Genomic DNA, 6,903 nt, shown 5'->3' with positions numbered 1-6,903 from the left:
TTTGGCAGGGTCACGTATATTTTCTCATTTGTCTCGTTAATTTTGTTTTTTCCCAAATGTTTGCAAAAAAACTTTGAAAAACTGTTGAGAATGGGTACACATGAATTCAGGAGGTAATCCACATGAAATTTTTTCTTTAAATATCAGAAAACGTATTCGATTTCAAAGAAAATTGGTAGACGCTCGTAGATTTTCGAGTTTTTCTCATTAATTTTGGATTTTTTCCGAATTCTTTCAAAAAAGAAACTTCGAAAAACAATTGAGAATGCGCACACATGAATTCAAAAGGTAATCCAGACGAAATTTTTTTTTCAAATATCAGAAAACGTATTCCATTTCAAAGAAAATTGGTAGACGCTCGTAGATTTTCGAGTTTTTCTCATTAATTTTGGATTTTTTCCGAATTCTTTCAAAAAAGAAACTTCGAAAAACAATTGAGAATGCGCACACATGAATTCAGAAGGTAATCCAGACGAATTTTTTTCTTCAAATATCATAAAACTTATTCGATTTCAAAGAAAATTGGTAGACGCTCGTATATTTTCGAGTTTTTCTCATTAATTTTGGATTTTTCCGAATTCTTTCAAAAAATAAACTTCGAAAAACAATTGAGAATGCGCACACATGAATTCAGAAGGTAATCCAGACGAAATTTTTTTTTCAAATATCAGAAAACGTATTCCATTTCAAAGAAAATTGGTAGACGCTCGTATATTTTCAAGTTTTTCTCATTAATTTTGGATTTTTCCGAATTCTTTCAAAAAAGAAACTTCGAAAAACAATTGAGAATGCACACACATGAATTCAGAAGGTAATCCACATGAAATTTTTTCTTCAAATATCAGAAAACGTATTCCATTTCAAAGAAAATTGGTAGACGCTCGTAGATTTTCGAGTTTTTCTCATTAATTTTGGATTTTTTCCGAATTCTTTCAAAAAAGAAACTTCGAAAAACAATTGAGAATGCGCACACATGAATTCAGAAGGTAATCCAGACGAATTTTTTCTTCAAATATCATAAAACTTATTCGATTTCAAAGATTATTGGTAGACGCTCGTAGATTTTCGAGTTTTTCTCATTAATTTTGGATTTTTCCGAATTCTTTCAAAAAAGAAACTTCGAAAAACAATTGAGAATGCGCACACATGAATTCAGAAGGTAATCCACATGAAATTTTTTCTTCAAATATCAGAAAACGTATTCCATTTCAAAGAAAATTGGTAGACGCTCGTATATTTTCAAGTTTTTCTCATTAATTTTGGATTTTTCCGAATTCTTTCAAAAAAGAAACTTCGAAAAACAATTGAGAATGCGCACACATGAATTCAGAAGGTAATCCAGACGAATTTTTTCTTCAAATATCATAAAACTTATTCGATTTCAAAGATTATTGGTAGACGCTCGTAGATTTTCGAGTTTTTCTCATTAATTTTGGATTTTTCCGAATTCTTTCAAAAAAGAAACTTCGAAAAACAATTGAGAATGCGCACACATGAATTCAGAAGGTAATCCACATGAAATTTTTTCTTCAAATATCAGAAAACGTATTCCATTTCAAAGAAAATTGGTAGACGCTCGTATATTTTCAAGTTTTTCTCATTAATTTTGGATTTTTCCGAATTCTTTCAAAAAAGAAACTTCGAAAAACAATTGAGAATGCGCACACATGAATTCAGAAGGTAATCCACATGAAATTTTTTCTTCAAATATCAGAAAACGTATTCCATTTCAAAGAAAATTGGTAGACGCTCGTATATTTTCGAGTTTTTCTCATTAATTTTGGATTTTTTCCGAATTCTTTCAAAAAAGAAACTTCGAAAAATAATTGAGAATGCGCACACATGAATTCAGAAGGTAATCCAGACGAATTTTTTCTTCAAATATCATAAAACTTATTCGATTTCAAAGAAAATTGGTAGACGCTCGTAGATTTTCGAGTTTTTCTCATTAATTTTGGATTTTTCCGAATTCTCTCAAAAAAGAAACCTCGAAAAACAATTGAGAATGCGCACACATGAATTCAGAAGGTAATCCACACGAAATTTTTTTTTCAAATATCAGAAAACGTATTCCATTTCAAAGAAAATTGGTAGACGCTCGTAGATTTTCGAGTTTTTCTCATTAATTTTGGATTTTTTCCGAATTCTTTCAAAAAAGAAACTTCGAAAAACAATTGAGAATGCGCACACATGAATTCAGAAGGTAATCCAGACGAATTTTTTTTTCAAATATCAGAAAATATATTTGATTTTAAAGAAAATTGGTAGAAGCTCGTGGATTTTTGAATTTTGTTTCATTAATTTTGGATTTTTCCGAATTTTTTCTAAAAAAAACTTCGAAAAATAATTGAGAATGCGCACACATGAATTCAGAAGGTAATCCACACGAAATTTTTTCTTCAAATATCAGAAAACGTATTCGATTTCAAAGAAAATTGGTAGACGCTCGTAGATTTTCGAGTTTTTCAAATTAACTTTGGACTTTTCGAGAAATTTTGTAAACATTACTTTGAAAAACATTAGAAAATGCGCAAAAATAGAGTTAGGAGTTTTGTTTTAAAGAAGAAAAAAATTAAGTAGGGTCGCATAGCTTTTCGTGTTTTCTTTATTAATTTTGGTTTTTCCCCCAAATTTACACAGAATAGCTTCGAGTTGATGTGAAAACATGAATTTAGAAGGTAATCCAAACGAAAAAATCAGAAAACGTATTCAATTTTTTGCAAAAAAATGCAAAAAACAGTTGAGAATGTACAATACTGACGTTACTATTTAAATTTGTTTCAAAAAAGCAATAAATTTGTTAAATTCGCGTAGATTTTGTATTTTTCTCTCTCTTACCCTAGAATTACATTATCCTTAATCAATTTCCAAAGCACTTCATCATCTATAGCCTTCCATCTCCGGCTTTATTTGCACTCCTTTTCCACTTTTTTTGTGCAATGTCTTTTATAATCTGTTTATTATTTGTTGTTAGGTTAATATATACCCTGTACCCTTTCATTTTTTTCAACCTACTCCAATTTTGAATCACAATATTGTCTTGTTGGATACTCTTTTCTGTTTAAAACATTCAAATACATTTTTTGGACGTCATAATACGAATAAAGTAAAGTATGATCCAGTTTCTATAAAATTATTAATTAATTTTACATAATTGGAATGGTCAATCTATGAGAAACCAGATATAACCAGTTCTGAAACCTAGTTTAATGACCCGTGCCCATCAAATTTTGATTTTATAGAAAATTCTTAAGATAATAAACGTTTTACCACAACTTAATAATCAGAACGTATCGCCTGGTCGTCGTAATTGAACTGATTTACATTTATTATAATCAGATATACGGGGTTTGGTCAAAAATGATTTTATTGCAAAAAAATTTATTATGAATATTCAATTTGAAGTCGAATAAATTAGTTCCTCCACTAAACCAGTGGACAGAGCAGATACTTCATCTAACAGAGGAAACTTTTTGAAAATAAAACCAAATTTAGGAAGACTGTCCATAAAGGAGGATGTTGTCGTATCATGATTTACTCATCTGTATATGTAAATTTGGTACTGATTTAAAAATAACAAAAATATAATTATTTGTTTTCACAAATTGTTTGCGTACATGCCGACGATTCTGCTAATATTCAACTCAAGAAATATGAATCAAAAAGTTATGACAAATCAGCGACTAGGCGCCGTCCTGTTCAATTAACGAATTAAATTGCTCTTAGAAAAATTCATTCACTACATCTTGATCACACCTCGTATAATATCTAGAATCTAACGAAAATGTATAAAAACCGTTATGTTAATTTAAGATCAATCAACAAACAAGCATTGGGTGGATTATAGTGCACCTATTTTAAATTAAAACTAGAAATTCCTTTGTTTGTTGTTGAACATGACAAAAAATGTGTTTACCTACGCACAGTGTTGCAAAATCTACCAATTTTTCCATATGAATAGAAATAAAAAATCATAGTTTTTTTTATTGACTTTTGACCATTTTTTAAATTCCAACTACACTAATGAGCAAAAAAGCTGCACACTCACGGTGGAAAGTCTCTAGCAAAAAATCTGTAGCTTCCAGGCTTTTTCTGATTTCATCATTTCAAAGCTATTAGTTTTAGCTCTATAATGAGTGGTCTTAGTTGTTGTTGAGTCATTTTTTCATTGAGTAAAAATATCAAATGAAAAGGAATCTTGAGCAACGAAAAAATATTATAATTTCAGTACAATAATTCGGCTGGTTCTGATAACGTCGTTTTGAGGTCCGATTTTGTGACTCGTGCAGAATTTCTAGCCCGAAATTTCCTTCGAATAAATTCTCGATAGGCTTTAAGTCCAGGCTAAGAGCTGGCCAATCGATAGCGGTAGTTTCGACATAATCGAAACGACGTAATCCCATAAAATTTGTTCTATGTATTAGTTCCGTTCCGCTCCACCGCTAGATTCAATAAAAACCACTTTGGGTTATATTCCATTCAAATGCCCGCCCAAACTCTCCTCCAAAAGCCACGTTTTCGTTTATGCATCATTGCGCGAATCGTTCTCCAGGTTTTCTGTAGACTTGCCCTCTTCTATAGCTACAATTCAGGCACGTGGTGCTTTCGTATGAAAAGAAAACGCATCTCTATTGTTCAGTTGAATTGACGCGTCCTCTGGCAAATCGTAGACGAGATGCTCGGTGTGCTGGTGTTAATTTGGAACCAGTAGCTGGCCTCTTTGACTCAAGATGGGCTGCTTTAAGTCTTCTTCTGACTTTCCAGCCACTTCTCGAGTTTCTCTGAGCTCTTTATTGGACTTAAACACCAATGAGGGTCCGATTTATCAGCAATGTGCTGATAATGAATCGGTCATCTCTTCTCGAGATATTTATCGGTTGACATTTGATGGTTAACTCTGATCTTACCTTATTTTTTTGAAGTTAATACTATTAGCTTTAATATTTTACTAATATACTTTTTACCGGTGACTTGCGATAGCAGGGGTGTCGATTTTTTTGCTACCGAGTGTAGTTTTTAACATTTTTTTATACACATTTTTGATTTATTGCATTTGGTCGTTTCCTCTTGAGCAAATACGATACGTGTCGAAGCCTGGTAAATAAAATGTCACTGAAAATACTTGTTAAGGAATTAACAAAGAACTTTCATCTCAAATTAAATCATATTTCAAATAATAAAAGCGGAATAAAACATACAACAACAAGATATTATCATTATGAAACATTTCTTGAACGTAATCAATATTTTAATGAAATCCATTTTGATTAAAAGTGACGCAAAACTTTAGTAAACATATTATTCATGGTGTTTCTATGGTAACTACAATTGTAGAAATACAGAAATACAAAAACGACACTTTTCAAATGATGCTAGTACTAAGCAGTTATAAACACATGGGAGATCACGATAACTGGAGGTTGTCTTTATAAAATGCATGATGAAATAATAATGTTTGTGGAAACTTGTGCATTGTGATAAAATTATGGGAGGTCACGACTTCCCATGTTGAAATTTCAATATAGTGTCGTCGTCATCTATTCACCATATTATCAATTATTAAAAAATATTATCTGTAACTTTAGTTCTTAACTAAACAATCTCACGGTCATCGACAAAATAGAAAATTGAATATTATAGGTTGTGTTAACCCTACTACGACTTCTCAGACAAAAATTATAAATGTGTTCGTAATATTTCAACCTATTAATTGACTTTATGGATAAGTTTTATTTCAAACGTCTAATAGGTTGGTTCTCCCTATCGGAAATTAAAAATTTATTAGAGATGGAAAGTTATTACATAATAATAAAATTATTGCTGCTAGATTACAATCAACACAACAACTGGAGCCTAATGACCATTAACAACGAAGAGAGTTTGTCGAATGGATTATTAATCATCATGCTTACTAAACATCTCCAACTCCATGCTTACAAAATTAAATTAAAACAACAACTGGAGCCTAATGACCATTAACAACGAAGAGAGTTTGTCGAATGGATTATTAATCATCATGCTTACTAAACATCTCAAACTCCATGCTTACAAAATTAAATTAATACAACAACTGGAGCCTAATGACCATTAACAACGAAGAGAGTTTGTCGAATGGATTATTAATCATCATGCTTACTAAACATCTCCAACTCCATGCTTACAAAATTCAATTAAAACAACAACTGGAGCCTAATGACCATTAACAACGAAGAGAGTTTGTCGAATGGATTATTAATCATCATGCTTACTAAACATCTCAAACTCCATGCTTACAAAATTCAATTAAAACAACAACTGGAGCCTAATGACCATTAAAAACGAAGAGAGTTTGTCGAATGGATTATTAATCATCATGCTTACTAAACATCTCAAACTCCATGCTTACAAAATTCAATTAAAACAACAACTGGAGCCTAATGACCATTAAAAACGAAGAGAGTTTGTTGAATGGATTATTAATGATTATGATTATGCTTACTAAACATCTCCAACTCCATGCTTCCAAAATTCAATTAAAACAACAACTGGAGCCTAATGACCATTAACAACGAAGAGAGTTTGTCGAATGGATTATTAATCATCATGCTTACTAAACATCTCAAACTCCATGCTTACAAAATTAAATTAAAACAACAACTGGAGCCTAATGACCATTAACAACGAAGAGAGTTTGTCGAATGGATTATTAATCATCATGCTTACTAAACATCTCCAACTCCATGCTTCCAAAATTCAATTAAAACAACAACTGGAGCCTAATGACCATTAACAACGAAGAGAGTTTGTCGAATGGATTATTAATCATCATGCTTACTAAACATCTCCAACTCCATGCTTACAAAATTAAATTAAAACAACAACTGGAGCCTAATGACCATTAACAACGAAGAGAGTTTGTTGAAT

The sequence above is a fragment of the Diorhabda carinulata genome, chromosome 9, assembly GCF_026250575.1.
Source record: "Diorhabda carinulata isolate Delta chromosome 9, icDioCari1.1, whole genome shotgun sequence".
In the NCBI taxonomy this organism is placed as follows: domain Eukaryota; kingdom Metazoa; phylum Arthropoda; class Insecta; order Coleoptera; family Chrysomelidae; genus Diorhabda; species Diorhabda carinulata.
The sequence above is the reverse complement of the archived record's forward strand: the minus strand, read 5'-3'. Positions refer to the sequence as shown.